This window comes from Schistocerca americana, chromosome 6 (assembly GCF_021461395.2).
Source record: "Schistocerca americana isolate TAMUIC-IGC-003095 chromosome 6, iqSchAmer2.1, whole genome shotgun sequence".
In the NCBI taxonomy this organism is placed as follows: Eukaryota; Metazoa; Arthropoda; class Insecta; order Orthoptera; family Acrididae; genus Schistocerca; species Schistocerca americana.
This window is the reverse complement of record NC_060124.1, coordinates 534,153,302-534,171,449: the sequence shown is the minus strand read 5'-3', so window position 1 is coordinate 534,171,449 and position 18,148 is coordinate 534,153,302.

Sequence of the window (18,148 nt, the reverse complement as noted above, 5' to 3'; positions counted from 1 at the left end):
CATCGGGCTGGCCGGGGCGAGCTGCGACGCCGTGAGGCGGGTAATCGGCGCGCCTTGCTGCGTCCGTTGAAGCGGCTGGCAGCGCACGGTTCGGGAGAGCGTTTTGGGGGTGCTGCGCCAGGTCTTCTCCAGAAATCGCAGTTTATTAGAAGTTAAGCGATTGGAGATATGTTGTTTCATTTACTTGTTAAATTCTACTTGTCTTCTTGATGAGGTCACCAGTCGCTTCGTTTTGGGTTCGTCCCACCATTCTTCTCCGTTTGCCCACCCGCGGGAAGGTGATTATTGTGAATTGGGTGGCCCGTTTTTCCCTTGTGGAATTGGGAAGGTTTAGAGCAATCTGCGGTTCGGGTTGTTTAGTAATCCCCCCACCCCTGTCAATCTGCCATACGTTAATAGCTGCCTCTGTCATGTTTGTCGGATTCAGTGTTAACGAATTTATTACTTAAAGGCCGAATTCTTGAAATATGTTTCTATCTTGCTTATCATCTTGCGAGGTGGGGTATGTGTAATGTAGAGCATGTTGTACATTTCATGTAAGTCTGCATTTTTATGGGTTTTATTTAAATAGTCATTTTAGGTTATAAGCTTGCCACCCTTCCACCGTGAGCGGTCATGACTGCGTCCGTGTTGAGAGGGAGCAGGCAAGTTTCTCAGCCCGAAGGCTCCTACTGTTAATATTGTTCTTGCCTCTAAATAATACTGTAACTTGATATTTCGAGGGTGCTTTTCTGATTATAATTTAAGTCTGTTTTAAAAAGGCTTTTGGGCATAAAATTCACATTCATTAAGTTTTGACTTGATATTTCGAGTGCACTTTTTTGCTTATAATTTTAAACCTTTTTTGAAAAGGCTTTTAGGAATAAAATTCACATTTGTTAAATTGTGACTTGATATTTCGAGCGTGCTTTTCTGCTTATAATTTTAAATCTGCTTTGAAAAAGCTTTTAGGAATAAATTCACATTTGTTAAAGGTAATTTTCCATCAGTTACTTCCTGGCAACTACTTCCACGCTCACCTAGTGTGGTTAAACGTGTCAATGCTCTTGATGAATGGCCGGTAAATAAAGTAAATTCTTTAAGAAAAGATTTTGAAAGTAAATTCACGCTTCAACCACCTAAATGGCCTGTTACACATAAAATAGAATTCGCTTGCAGTGTTTTGAAGGGCGATCCCGCCACCAGGATGCGCCCCATTGCAAGACAACGCTGCTCATTACAAGAATTTCAAAATGCCTTTTTGTCAGCTTATTGGTCGAAAACTACACAACGAGGAATTAAAGCTCAGTTAACCAGTTTACAGACCTTTGAAATTCAAACTTTCCAACCATTATGCAATTTTTTGAACACATGGTTCAACAAAATCAGCACCTTGCCGAGCGATATAGTCAATCAGCATTAATACAGCTACGCATTTCTAAATTACTTCGTTTATTACGAACCTCCCTGTTGACGGGACAACATTTCGTGATCTTTTACAACTTTTAAAAGTACAACGTTCTGACTATTTCTTTGTCAATAAAAATTTCTTCCAAAACAGCAACAGTAATAACACGTATGGATATCAAAACTCATCAAGAAATTTTATTGACAGACGTAATAAGAGTTTTAGGAATGGCAACAACTTTCATAATAGTTTTCATAGACGTTGAAATTTTAATAATCAATATTCACAAAACCAACAACAGAACCAACAGTGAGGTAGCGACAACAACAATTTTGTACAAAAAAACCAGCAAGTTGGAAATTCCGGACAACAGTATTCTCCACAAGGTCAATCCAACTTCAATGGTTCGGCGCAAACTTTCGTGAACACGCAACAGCATAGCAGTAATACTACACCGCAAGGCAATAAATTCGTATATAAAAACCAGACATCGCATTTCAACCAAAATGTTCCATATCAGACTAATTACAGCAACAAACGGAGAGGTCATAGCCAGAATTTTCAACATAATTATAGCAATAACAATTTTATACAGAATCACGTTCAATTTCAGCAACAATCTCCACTTATCCTTAATGAGCCTGGCGTATGTTTACACCCATCTAGAAGGTATCATGACCACAACAGCAGACTTGTACAAATTATTAATAAGCCACAACAAGCTTCCACAAGTAATCAAATTCTGAGTAGTAGACGACCAGAGGACAACTCCGTTGCTTTAGCATGCAACGACTGTCAGTAATTAGAAACTCACGAAACAGTGTCTGAAAATGTAACGTCATTCGACGACGTTAGAGAAACGCTTTTACAAGAAAAGAATCGGAGTAAGAAGACAGCTTCCCACTCCATCATTGAAATACAAATAGGTATACATAAATTTATTATTGTCACGATCATTCCTATCCGATTCTCCCACTGAGCAAAACAAAAGTACGTGGCACTGTTTGTAGCACAGGCGTCGACGTAAAATTTCAAACACATTTACCTTTTGAAACGGAACTTGTTGTCCCGTTCCATATTTTTTCCAATAAATTCCTCTACAGGCGAACTATAGCTGGAGTGTTTTGTCTCTGCAGAAGTGAATTCCGCCTATAAGAAACAGGAGAGAATGAACCAAGCGGTGTTTATTTACTTATTTATTCATTTTATTTCATGTGTGCCTCGTTTCCTTGTCTCCTTTCCCGTACGCGACATTGGACTGTATGTATGAGATAGTATACGACGGAGCAGAAAGCTCTGGCCAGAGGCCGTAGCATTACATTGTAAGTAGGCTGTTTATGTTTTCTTATTGGCAACGTTACGTAGCGCTCTGTATGAAAATCACTGGCTGTGCTGTGTGCAGTCTGTGGCTAGTTTGCATTGTTGTCTGCCATTGTAGTGTTGGGCAGCTGGATGTTAACAGCGCGTAGCGTTACGCAGTTCGAGGTGAGTCGCCAGCGGTGGTAGATGTGGGGACAGAAATAGCGGAGTTTTGAAATTTGTAAGATTGGATGTCATGAACTGCTATGTATATTATGATTTTTCAACACTATTAAGGTAAATACATTGTTTGTTCTCTATTAAAATCTTTCTTTTGCTAACTATGCCTATCAGTAGTTAGTGCCTTCCGTAGTTTGAATCTTTTATTTAGCTGGCAGTAGTGGCGCTCGCTGAATTGCAGTAGTTCGAGTAACGAAGATTTTTGTGAGGTAAGCGATTTTTGAAAGGTATAGGTTAATGTTAACAGGGCCATTTTTTGTAGGGATTTTTGAAAGTCAGATTGCGTTGCGCTAAAAATATTGTGTGTCAGTTTAAGCACAGTCGTGTATAATTGTTGAAAGGGGACGTTTCAACATGTGTAGAGTCTTTTTGTGGTAGGATTGTACCAACCCCCTAAACGTGAACAAGTTTAGCAAAGATGGTGGGCAAGCCAGGTCAGAGAGATCGCGCAGGCCCGAGTATTGGCTCTGTTAGGTTGGCGAACCATCCCCTCCACCACCTTTTGAACGAACAACGGTTAGGCGAGGTGTCCGGTCGAGCACTTGTTTCTGGGACGCGGCGCTGGACAGACAGGGACACGAAGCTATCGTTTTGGTAATTTTAACAAAGGTATTAGATTGTCTAAAATCTGCTCGATAATGAAGTCCAGATGTTGAAATAAGGTCCGAGATTACGAATAGATCCCATAAGGGAATTAATTTTCATAATTTATTCGAATTTCAGTCGAACTTTGCGTTTGTGCCTTGGTCAGACCACGGACCACTGGCCTTAAGCTCACGGTCATATTATTGCCCTGTGCTTAACCCAAATTCACTCATTCAATTTATTTTAATATGCTCTTTCATTTATAGTAATATTTTGGGGGATTTTTATTTATTTTCCATATGTTTTCTATGTGAACTTGCTTTCGCACCACGTGGTCGGTTGGAGCAAACGCCACGTTGATAAATTGTAGTTTCGGTCTGAAAATGTATTGCACACGATGAATAATCATATAATAGTGGGCGAGTGCAAAATAGGGAAAGAAAAATCTTGTGTGTTCGTATTTTTCTGGATTTCTGTTGGCTATCGAAACTTAGCCACGTGGATTGAATAATATTGAAGTGACGATGTTTCTTGTGCTCCCCCATAAATATTTGATTTGCTGGCTATGTTGTGCGTTAAGAAAACTACATTGTTTAAACTCGTGCCACTAGGAAAAGTATCACATTTTAATAACCATTGATTTGACAAGGACTTGCGAAATACTCTTCGACCCTGACATATCTTTGTTGGTAGTGACCTTGCTGAACTTGTTCTGAGTCACCTATAGCAACTGAATGTAATAAGCATGGGTTTAGGTATAATGGTGTGTTTGTATAAAATTACATTGATGCCAGGTCAGCGCTCTCCTGTCCCATCCAATAATTACGTGGCGAAACTGATCCATGTTAACTAGAGAGACCAGTTTTGATGATGTATATTGCAAGAGAAACACGACTAGTTGTTGAAATACCATCGGTATTGAATAAATATCAATTAATCTCTACCCTCGACTGATTATTTGCTCCCTCCATAATAAAGAATAGGTGACAGCCAGTACCAAAGTTGAATCCTAGGTCATGAAAGCAAATAAGAGGTATATACTGCCTATTAAGCCCTGTGTAGGTGCCTTCTGTAGTGATTCAAAAATATTGCATTATCTGTTGAGTTCAAATTTTTACCGGTTGGGTAAAACCTTCCACCAGAAATTATTAATGCCTGGCAATAGCTCGCAGGGGCCAGTAATTTCGTGAACCACACGAATTTAAGAAACCATTTCCGACAGACGAGAGCTTGCAGGAGCTGTAGGACATGACAAAGCGACGGTAATCTTCCTCCTTAGGTAGAGTTTTACCACCACCAATACTGGAAGGTTACGTTGCACTTTCTCTATACATTGTCACACATTTTATTCTGATTTTTGGATTGATCCCTTACTCACCACCGACGTAGTGTTAGGTATGAACTTTTTGAGCGAACATAAAGCTATTTCGGATTTCAAAAACTCGTACCTCATATTAAATGAAAAAGACCATCAGGTTGCTTTGGAATTTCACCAAATTTTATCACCTGAGGAACAAAACGTCAATAAAATTGAACTTATTTCTGTTACCAATAGTACGCATTTGCGTGCATACTTTTATGCTGACATTTATTTTCATCGCACTAATGTACCACACGATATGGAATACGACGTTGAACAAACTATTACCAACAAGGTCAGCGAAAGCCAAACACCGACTGATGACGAAAGGCGACAATTACACGACATTTTACTACAGCATTCACAAATATTTGATAACATTCCAGCTACTATGATAGGTTTTTATATGAATATCTGGTCAAACCTCACGATTCTTTCAAATCAAATCCAAACATTTTTCCATACCATTTATTTATACAGAACAGGTCAAACAGGAACTTCAAGATACGCTTGGCCAAGGAATTATAGAACGAGCTGTTAGTCTGTACGTAAGTCCACTACACGTTGTTATTAAAAAGGATGCATCATTACACCTTGTTCTCGATTCACGTCAGATCAACGACATTATAGTAACGGAAACTGATCGACCACAGACTTTAGACGAACTTCTACAGTAATTTCATAGTACATTTGTTTATTCAACACTAGATCCAAAATCGGTTGGCAGACCCCAACTGTAGAAATACACGAAAATACTCTGTTTCGGCAATCGCTATCAGCTTTGTAAACTACCGTTTCGTTTGACAGTATCTTCTCCTGCATTCACACAAGGTATGAACAAAGTAATACCGGCTGAACTGAAAGGCAGAATAACCACGTATGTTGATGACTTTTTAATTGCGGAACCCACTTGGTCTGACTATAACAATACTCTTCAAGCTTTACTTCAGACATTTCTCCAGCAAGGCCTCACAGTTAATCTGAGTAAATCCCACTTTGGTAAAGCTTCTATTAAATTTTTAGGCCATGTTATTTCTGCCCAACGGCATAGCGCCCGATCGGGAAAAACTTCAAGCAATTCTAGATATTACCATTCCTACTTCAAAAAAGCAGTTTCGTATATTCCTAGGACTGATCAAATTTTTTCGTCGCTTCAGTCATTATTCTGCATTGGATACCCCGAGATTATGTCAGTTAACGGGCAAAAATGCGCCTGGACACGGGATGAACAAGCTCTTTCCGAATTCTAGAACCTTAAACGTGCATTCTTAAATGCACCGATATTATCACAACCTGATCCCACTAAGAACTTTTAGATCGCTACTGACAGTTCCAAAATAGCCCTCGGCGTGTACATTTTCCAAGATACAGAAGAAGACTGCATCATTGTTATTAAAAGCATTGCATTTGCGGGCATTAGTTTGTCTACTGCAGAACGCAATTATTCGATTACAGAGTTGGAAACTCTATCTGTCGTTTCGGCATTTAATAAATTTTGACACTTTTTTATGGAAGACGTATCACTGTTTAAACTGACCACCATCCTATTCAATTTCTGCTTCCCCCAAAATTTTCTCGCGACCACCTTGGACGATGGAGTTATATTTACAAGAATTTGATTTTATTGTGATCCATATTCCTGGTTCTCAAACCGTGGTAGCTGATGCTTTATCTCGTCCTCTTACTGCAAGACAAGAAGACAATGCTACACATTTTTGCCAAACTAATTACAGTATTTTGTTCATCCAGAAAGTGGCGTTTGAAAAATTTATTTCATCACCTCTTACAGGCATTTCCAAAGAACAGGACAAGGAAGGTATCTGGAAAAATATCAAGCAGCTTTTGCCTGACAAGACCACTTCAACAATCAGACTTCACTACTTAGTACATAACAGTATTCTCTTTAGACGTACACATCCATACAGCAACAAATGGTTCTCAGGTATATCTGAAGATATGGTCAACAAATTAATTTGGTGCACGAACTTAAGTTACGCACATTATGGTTTACGAAATTGTTTACTCATTCTCAGACAGAATTGTTACTTTGCAAATATGAAAAAACGTATACGACAACATACAAACTTTGTCAGCAAGCGAATTCATCGACGACTTCTTATCGCGCTCCATTTCATCCCGTTATACCAATTAAATTGTGTCAATTAGCCGCGTTAGATATCTATGGACCAAATCGCAGAAGCAAGACAGGCTTTTCTTACATCATGGTAGCGCCAGAATTAACTTCTGAATTTGTAATGTAACGTTCCCTGGCAGCACACACACTGTTAATAAACTGAAATGACGTTTAGTTGTACTATGTACGCCGCTATGAAGCAATTCTTATGTACTGTAATTGTTTAACAAAAAATAGTATTTAATTTTGTATAAAGGACATTGGTTATTATTGTAATATGTATTTTAATAATTACGAAATATGTTAATATCTCCGATGAAAAAATGTAAAATATAGCCACAGAGGAAAATAATGTTGTAAGATTACAAAGAGATATTAATAATCAGCAATAGTATAAATAGCACTACATAATGTGCATTCTTTGTCGTCTTCCTCGAGAGCTGAGAGAGAGAGGCACCTGTGACGTAGCATTATATGCATGAGTTGACTTCTTTTGTCTGTATCTGTCTTTAGCCGCCATAGAGGAGAAATTATAAAGGTGTGTAATTTTAATTATTGTTGTGGTCTAAATACATTATAATTTATCAAAATTGTGTATTACTAATGTAAATTAGCTTGCCCATGTCATCTATAATATTTCTTTAAAGAATTTTCATCACTTTTAGCGATTATCGTTGGTGTTGCTGCGCTGTGCTGCGACCGAACGATTTGCAGCGACGGCACATTTAAAAAAATTGTTCCGCTATAAAATTAACCAAACCCGTAGATCGGGAGCAGGTAAAATTAGCAATGAATTACGAAATATTTTTCTTTTACAGCGATCCTGAGGCTGACTGAATTTATTACCGGTTTTGCATTTGTGCATTCATAGGCGGATAATTAACGTTGAAGTTGTTAATCTGTTGGTTCTTTCAATTTCTAAAGCAAATAAATTAAACGTATAATGAAGTATGTTTTGTCAATGATAATTAAACGTTCAGGTCGGCTTGGCAATATTTAACCATTTTATGCTAACAGAGACATTCTTGTGTTTCATAGCTAACGCCGGGAAAGAATTCAGTAAATATTTAAAAAACCCACTGCATTTAGAAAATGTGTGCCAAGGCCGAAATACGTAAAAAAAATTAATTTAAATAATTTTCAAAGTCATAAATGTTATTAATCAGTTAGTTTGAATTTATCAGCATGAGAGGGTTGCTAAAGAACACGTAATTTTAAATGTGCTTAGTTCTGTCTAAATGAATTTTTATTACCACACGTAAAGAAAAAGGGTTCTACAACAAAGTTCATACTGGAAGAGTAAATAACAAAAATATTTAAAGCCATTTCTTCCCCATTTTCATCCATTCATTTTACATAATAAATATTTTACATATATATATTATAGTAACATCCGCAGCGTTACGTAAAGCTACAGCCAAAACTGTTTCAGCAGCTTTTACAAAAAATTTCTTATCGATTGGTGGTCATGTATAAAAAGTTATTTCTGATAACGGGCCACAATTCAGATCAGTTATATGGACACCTACTCTGAAGTCTAGGAAGATTACACCTTTGTACATATCCAGTAACCGAGCTTCATCAAACCCATCTGAACGCATTATGAAAGAAACTGGTAAGCTTTGTCGTCTATACTGTCATATGAAACACACTGATTGGAATAAACATATCTACACATTTCAAGAAATTATTAACTTCATTCAAAATGATTCTACATTGTTGTCTCCATACGCAGTATTAAAGGATGTTGAACCGCCGAACAAAGTTAAGGAATTAGTAGCATTTCCCTCTTCACGACGACTACGTCACATGATGTCATCGACATTGCAATCAACAGTATTAAGCGTGTAGCTGAACGAAGAAAGAAACAACAGAAAAAGGTAAGTCATCTCTGCGAATTTAAAATCGGTCAGAAAGTATTAGTACGTACTCATCATCTCCACAACAAAGCCAAAAATAGGTACAACAAGCTCGAGTTGCTGTGGAATAGTCCGTACAGAATAAGACATATTCCACATCCAAATGTTGTCCATACAGAAACTTTGCGCACGAAAAAGTCACGAGGGAACCATCATATCAGTACTGTAAAACGTTTACTGAATGAAACCTTTTTTTCCCTGATTGAGATGGTATTTGATACTACTGTCTCACAGCATGACATAATAATTTCTTTTGCATTTTTCTCTAGTTTTAACACTTTTATTTCCACAATGCACTATGTATTTATTATTTGGCTTGTAACTTAGTACCATTTTATGAACTACTACGTTTTTACACATATCATCTTTTAGATAGAAACAAGATTTCACATGCTTACTTTATGTCATCATTACTATTTACTCATCGCGCCCATTCACTGTTTCAGAACAAGTTGTTACCATGTAAAATAAAATAAAAACAAGTAAACAAATGTACATTTTGAGGTATCGTGGATATACAACACGTTAATGGAAAATGAACCAAACAAGTGTAACAAAGGTTATCCGTCATCGTATACTAACTAATTTTTTTCTTTCAGGTATAAACTTAAAGGTAACATCTGTATACTACAAACTCATTTATATGCTTTCACTAATCAATTCTTTATAGCAATATCAAGAATGACATGTACAAACGATTTTTCTATGTATGCTAGATATAAGTTTCAATTTGATTATGGTAATATTTTATGAAGTGATAATAATGAGGACACAATGATGTTCTGTTAATAATAATAATGATTATATGTCAATGATAAGGCAAAGAAAAGCGACGACACAGAGGTCTCCCTGTCAAAATTAGAAATGTTTTATGATAATTTGAAGTTAATGAAAGCACAATAATGGGTTAATGGAGATACAGATACTATTTTTAGACTATTGTAGAAGAACATGACGTTACTTAGTACAGAGATATTTTACTCCTTGTGGTACAGAGAAAGGATCTGCTTCTGAATGGTAGTCATGCATGTTCCTCTTGATACACTGCATTTTTCTGAACTAATGCTTTTACATAGTATGCACACTAACATTTATCACCTGTTGATATTACTTTTGTTTGCATTAACTATGCCATTAACAATTCCAGAATAATAATTTCTTCATACAACGAGCCATTTCCCATCACCCATTTTTTCGTTTTGTGTGCTTTGCAATTTATGCTTATAGTATATGCATCTAGTTGTTCATTCCGATTTCTTTAATATTTTTATTTCTATGATTAGGATAACCTTGTCATAACACATCTTTATCTTGCTTCATTTTGACTGATCAATTTGACGACTATGGACGATACTGCTTTTCTTTTGCAGCAAAAGTTCGCTTTTCTTTGCCTTATTCCTCCTTTCCCAGAAGTTATGCGTATTCCTTCCATCTCCTATTATTATTTTATTTTCACTTCTCTGTACGGTATACGTTACTCATGTACAGTCAATATTCACAACAAATACCATTTTCACATCTTGTGGACTGCACAGATACTCTAGTATACTGATCATTCTCTTGAACTCTGACAGCATATAGACTGGTTAATTATGAACTATGGGTTCTGTCATTTATTACTGTCGATCTTCATGTACTATTTTCTAGAATTATAGCCTGTATACATTAAATTTTCAAGTCTACTTACTGGCACAGCCACTGTTATTCTATACGCAACCACTACTGTTCTGTGGATAGTCGCAACAAGTAAATGTAGCTCACTATCAAAATAGCTCAACTATGAGTCCACAACACACTCTGTATACCATATTATTAGATAGTGAACTATGAACACAATTTCTCGCTTATATATGTTGATGGTGCTGCCATAAAGCAGTTGTTATCTGCATAAGGTTAGGATTTTGTATTTATATCCACCACTGTCATATTTTGCAACCTTAAAAGCATTAGATGCCTCTTTAAGTCCCATTTTCTGCTTATTCTATTATCCGCTGAGATGGTAATGAAACATATAGTTGTTTACTTGCCTGCAACAATATAAACATACCCAAGCTTACTGATGTCGACGATAATACACTACAAATGAGAGAGCTGTAATGATACCATTGATTGCGCTCACGACTGTACTAGGCAGCACTTAATATATATTGGCTGAGTTGTCATTGGGTACCAGATCTACCGCTACCACCAGTAAGTCTGCTCATTGTCAAATCTCACTACATTGACATACCTAGTGATCTTCAAAACGTATTGAAGATAACATGACTTAGAAATATTATTCTCTGAAGAAGAAATATGAATCAATGTCTATGGACCCTTGATCTTCCGACCATCCAGACTGTAACTTTACATCAGCCATAATTTTATCCTTGCATTTTTGACTCTTAACTTTATATATTATATTCATGATATAGCTATACTATACTTTGTGTACCAGTGATCGTGATTATGCATAACTACAGAAATCAGCATTCTAAATGGACACTTGATATCACTTACTAGTGCCCAAAAACACTACATTTCTTAACAAATTTGCGAATACTTAGTAATATTTTTTCTATAACTCTCTATTGTATAACTCAGGTTCTTGTAATTCCCACATACCTTGTAAAGAACGAGTTGCTCATACTGTTGTATTTTTCTTAGATAGGCCACATTTTCAAAGTTTCATCGTGCGCATGAGCACTGTCATACCTGACTACTTGTATTCATGATTCCTAACCACAGATGTTAGATGGATAAAGAAAATGCTTCAGAAGTTATCCATGACACTTTTATGTTATTCAAAGAGCCAGATGCTCACGAAGATTTGTATTTCTTTATTGATTACCTCTTTTGTGCTACCAATCTGGACTTTTATCAGCCTATACTTATGTAATGTTAAGAATATCTTGCGTTATTATGGTCAATTGCCATAACAACCCCGCCAAATTCTTCAGAAGGAGGCACCAGGGTTATGAATACACAGATTAAAAATTTTGTAAGAAAATATGATATTGAACTAGAGATGGTCAAATGTAGTATCGTTGTTGTAGTAGCGTCGCGGCTGAACAGCGACCGTTGTTCAAAGTGTTATGGGTAATGTGTCAGAGTAACTTTAGACTGAGAGATGCATGGAGGGATCTCAAGTTTAAAGACGTGTTGTATCTGATGTGTGCTGAATAGATACTTACTCGCTGCAGGCAGTAAAGATTTTTTATTTGTAAGATACCGTACTGGAAATAATTAAGTTAAGAAAGTTGTTTTGTTACCTATGACATGTGCGTATTCATAAGTAATGAGTGAGACAATGTATAGAATTCACATCCAATGATTTTGTAAAGGTAATTGTTAATGTATAGTCAGTTTATTGTGTGTTAATATTGTGAGCATTATTAATTTTCAAAGATTCATAATACAAGTTTTAAAATTAGCGCCATATTGATACTTACCACAAGTCAATACCAGTTTTTAACTAACTATTTTGCTCAAGACGTTATTGTCTCAGTCATATTAGATTTAAATAAAATGTATTCTAAGCCACAGCCTTGCACAATAGCTGTAAGATAGCTATATAGTTTAGAGTAGAACAGAGAGCAGTGCGAAGAGCATTACCCTTGTGCAGATAAAGATAAGAAATTTTATTATTTCAGGGATATCAATCATTAAGCATAGGGACCATTGTTTTCAAATTGATCAAGTTTTGTTTTATTACCAGGACAAATTTATACCGGTAGTGTTGCATCAGATTAATTTTTTGTGTTATGAAAATTCATGCAGATTTGGTTTGTTTTGAAGTTATTGACAGCTTCTATTCCCGCAGTCAGAAAAATTCAGTACAGGGGAAAGCGTGTAAGCGACGAGATAAAATGCCATTCCCATTCTAACAGATGTGTTGCAGGCTACTGTCAGTTACGTTACTACAACGGCACAAATAGACTAAGCGATGCCGATGGTTAGCTAAATATGGACAATCTGTTTATGTTAAATGCGGCCATTGATGCTTTGAGACGTAGGAGTGCAAGTACTTAACTTTAAGTGGATCGTGGGAATACAATGTAATATTTTACTTTCAGACCAGTGCAGTTCAATTGAAAGGAAACTTTGTGGCACTGTAAATTTTCAGCATTTATTTTGGGAGTTGTTTAATGCAATGGCCAGAAGAGATGCTCATCCTGCCACCCAGATACTGTAGCCACCTGATAATGGGGCCAGCAGCAACCTTAGCAGAGGCCCCCAAGGTAGTTCACCCAACTGCTATAGTGTGTTCGACAGGTATCACACTGCTGGTGAACGCATACAAACATTATCAAGCTTGAACGAAAGTGAACGTTTGCAAACATTAAAGCAAAGATGACACCTGGATGTATGTCAACAGGACATGGGAGGTCAAATCTCAGCGTATAACACGCAGTCTGGCTAGCAAGAGAGTGTCTTCTATGAATTACTTACTTGCAAGTTATGTGTAGGTGTCTGCTATGAGCATCATGAGAGCGCTTAAAAACCCAAACAGATATTTTACAGCTGTAGCTGATGTTTGCAAGTACAGTGCCAAAAATTGTTGATGGACACGTCCACATATCAGAGGACGCAAACACTCACCTTTAGGAATAATTTTCTTGGAGTACAAGAACACTATCAAGGATAGAGAAAACTAATTTGGTTGGCCAGAAGAAGAAGATGAGCTGGCCAGTCGGGTGTGCAGCCAAGCTCAGAGAGAAAGCGCTCTGGAGAACTCTAAGAGATCACCCTGCAGTGAGGGAGACTTTGCGAAGAACACACTTCCTGGCGAGAGACTTCACTTGGAGACGTCAGAGCAGAGACATAGAGTGCAGCCCTGATAAGACATGGCTTCTGAGCACAGCTGCCACTAATGTCTGACGTGCTGTTCTGGCCACAGCCGAAGACGCGCACCCAAATCAAAGCAAAATTTTCCTCACTGCATAACTGGCAAGCAGTGCTACATTGTGCTGAATGGAAGTATTCGTCACACATATGAATACTGTGATTCTAGTTAGATGTACTTTGACGACCAGTCAGTATCTATAATATAAACATGACTAAAACTTTTTCTAGTAGTTTTTGCACAGCTAGCGTGCCAAATATCGTGATGTGAATGTGTTTAATTTTTTGTTGGAAAGAGATTTTAAGTAACACTTAACCCCTCTGAAGCACTATTAAAACTTATACACAGGTGACCCATGATTAAAGATTCATAAACTATAAGTGTGGGATACTGATGAACTTTGCCGGCATGTGACGTCAGAGCTATTACCATCTCCAGCACCACTGTGGCCATGACCACCGTCCATCCTCGATCGAGCAGTTGACTTGTAAGGGCTGCCATTCCTCGGACGAGTTACAGTTGCTCGTGCAGTATCAGTGCGGTATTTTATATATTGCCGGTACGTTATGTTGTTGTTACCAGGCGAAACTACTTTCGTCCGGTGGGGTGGCACGTCAAGACTAGAAGACATGAAGTATTACTGCACTTTATTATACCGGGTGATCAAAAAGTCAGTATAAATTTGAAAACTTCATAAACCACGGAATAATGTAGATAGAGAGGTAAAAATTGACACACATGCTTGGAATGACATGGGGTTTTATTAGAACCAAATAAACACCCCATATTGCTAGACGCGTGAAAGATTTCTTGCGCGCGTCATTTGGTGATGATCGTGTGCTCAGCCGCCACTTTCGTCATGCTTGGCCTCCCAGGCCCCCAGACCTCAGTCCATGCGATTATTGGCTTTGGGGTTACCTGAAGTCGCAAGAGTATCGTGATCGACCGACATCTCTAGGGATGCTGTAAGACAACAACCGACGCGAATGCCTCACCATAACTCCGGACATGCTTTACATTTCTGTTCACAACATTGTTCCTCGACTACAGCTATTGTTGAGGAATGATGGTGGACATTATGAGCATTTCCTGTAAAGAACATCATCTTTGCTTTGTCTTACTTTGTTATGCTAATTATTGCTATTCTGATCAGATGAAGCGCCATCTGTCGGGCATTTTTTGAACGTTTGTATTTGTTTAGTTCTAATAAAACCCCATGTCATTCCAAGCATGTGTGTCAATTTGTACCTCTCTATGTACGTTATTCCGTGATTTATTCAGTTTTCAAATTTATACTTTTTGATCACCCGGTGTAAATAAATAAAAGATTTACTTAAGTTTGACAAACTTCTTTGCACAGGATTGCTTGATAAGTTACAGTTGTTACTACATATCAAAGAGTCACCTGACGCGCAGATTAACGAACAGTTTTCTTGCAGTACAAAGTTCCACACTTACATGAAGAACTCCGTCAGAAACTTTAACTATGACGTTAGTCCTGTACTATGTTGTTGACTTCTTCAGATGAGGTCATGAACTGTGCGAGCTTTGTCATGTTCGATGCTATATCCACCTTGAAGTCACTGCAGACCGGATAGGGGGGGGGGGGGGGGGGGCGGGCGTGATCTTCGGGTGCGCGTCCCATACGTCGCTGAGCGTTGCAGCGAGTTCTTGCTATTGCCAATGGTATCGATCTGCTTTAGCAACTTCGGTGTGGCAAAGCAATCTGTGTGCGGTGCGACACATGCCTTTGTCATTGTCTTATCATATCGATTACACCTTCCGCAAAGACTTTCTCTGCATCAATTTTTTACTACATATATTAAAAAATAACACACACACACACACACACTATAAAGAATACCTTACCAATACTTGAAAATGTAAATAAAAATTAACGATTGCCCTTGAGGAACATAAAACTGATTCTCAACATGATCTTACACTGAAGAGCCAAAGAAACTGGTGTACCTGCCTAATATCGTGTTGGGCTCCCGCGAGCACGCAGAAGTGCCGTGACAGGACGTGGCGTGGACTCGAATAATGTCTGAAGTAGCGCTGGAGGGAGCTGACACCACGAATCCTGCAGGGCAGTCCATAAATCCGCAAGAGTACGAGGGGGTGGGGATGTCTTCTGATCAGCACCTTGCAAGGCATCCCAGATATGCTCAATAATGTTCATGTCAGCTGAGTTTGGTCGCCAGCGGAAGTGTTTAAACTTAGAAGAGCGTTCCTGGAACCACGCTGTAGCAATTCAGGACGTGTGGAGTGTCGCATTATCCTGCTGGAATTGCCCAAGTCTGTCGGATAGCGCAATGGATACGAACGTATGTAAGTGATCATACAGATGCTTTCGTAGGCGTGACCTGTCAGAGTCTTATCTAGATGTATCAGGAGCCCCATACGACTCCAACTGCACATGCCCCACACAATTACAGAGCCTCCAGCAGCTTGAACAGTCCTCTGCAGACATGCAAGGTTCATGGATTCATGAGGTTATCTCCATACCTGTACACGTCCATCTGCTCGATACAATTTGAAGAGAGACTCGTCTGAACAGCCATCAAGTTTCCACTCATCAACAGCCCAATGACACACGAGGGGGCCTTCGGCTCCGAAAACCCAAATCGATGATGTTTCGTTAGATGGTTCGCACAATGTCACTTGTTGATGGCTCGGCACTGAAATTTGCAGCAATCTGTGAAAGAGTTGCACTTATGTCACGTTGAACGATTCTCTTCAGTCGTCGCTGGTCCCGTTCTTGCAGGCTCTTTTTTCGGCGATAGCGATGTCGTAGATCTGATGTTTTATCCGACTAATGATATTCACGGTAGACTCCTAAAATGGTCGTACGGTAAAATTCCCAATTCATCGATATCTCGGAGATGCTGTGTCCCATAGCTCGTGCGCCGACTATAACACGACTTAAATCTTGATAACCTGCCATTGTATCAGCGGTAACCGATCTAACAACTGCGCCAGACACTTTTTGCCTTATATAGGCGTTGCCAACCGCAGGGCCGTATTCTGTATGTTTACGTATCTCTGTATTTGAATACGCATGCCTATACTAGTTTCATTGGCGCTTCATTCGAGCAGGGGAGGTACAATGCCTTTTACTTTGCAGCCTTTCTTTACCTTGGCGCGCCCTGTTTGAGGGTCAGTCGTGAGTCAGTTGTGGCCAATGGAGTCAAGTCACAAGCAAGCGTCCGTAAAGAGCAGCACTCATATGCAATGAATTGCTCTCAATATTCCAAATGTATCTTATTAACTGGCAAGCCGTCTCCCCTATATCATTGCCTCAGGTTTACGATATTTGAGGTTATAAGTAGTTAATGTTGCTCTCTCCACAAGTTCACCAAGCTTGAAGGTTATGTGAAACAATATGGCGAGCTGGAGCTATTTTTCTGCTAATAGTCGTGAAGAGAGTGCAATCTCGTGGCTGATTGCTGATTACAAGTCAGTGCACCACTCAAAGAACATTTTTATTCTTTTGGAAGTGCAACATGAGGATCAGCTGCAGTTGTTGTTTCTAATTGTTTAGTTTTGTATAAAAGTTAGCACAGCGTCAGCCTGGATTTCCTTTAACCTTTTTCATTTCCTGTAGTCATGTGTTCCTTGGTAAATAATTTTCTGTGATGCGTAGTTTAGTAGTAAAGTAAATGATGTGCACCATAATTACTAAGTGAATATGTTCTTGAATTAATTGGCTGTTCTTCCAGTTCTTGATAGAATGTTTTATTCACTAGCTGAAAACCGATGTGTAAAATAATAAATAATGTAGAATATTACCCCAGTATCGCGTGTTTTTCCTATCATAATGAAAGCATTCTGTCTAAAGCAAAGTACGGCTTGTTCCCTTTCTTCACATACAATGCTGTTACTAATGTATTAATGCAGTAAAGCAGCTGAAATGGTGAGAAAGAATGAGGTAGCTCCTAGATTTGCTTACTTACAAAGAATAGTAGTGAAGTTGATGCGCTAGGTTTAACTGACTTCTAATGTCTTCGAACAGTAACTTAAAAAATGACATTTAGTTGTACTTTTTTAAAGAATAGGTGCAGTAATTCTGATTGAAACAGCGTTGAAATTGTACTTACGTGAATAAGCTCCATTTCCACTACAGTAAACATCAAAAGTCTAATGCCAAGTTCAGCCAATGACTATTTAGTCGAGATCAAAATATATTTCATTTTCTTCATTATATTATGTTTCACAGAAGGATTTTTGTGATGTAAGGTTCTCTTTGTAGCAGTTCCGGAAGTGAATATTGGCCTTACTGTTTAGTTGCTAACATGAAGTTGTCTAAGAAATAGCTCAGGCGAGAAGGAAAGTATTAATGAACCTTGTTTTGACAACAGCCTCAATGATAAGCATTAGACGCTTCGGAAAATCAGTG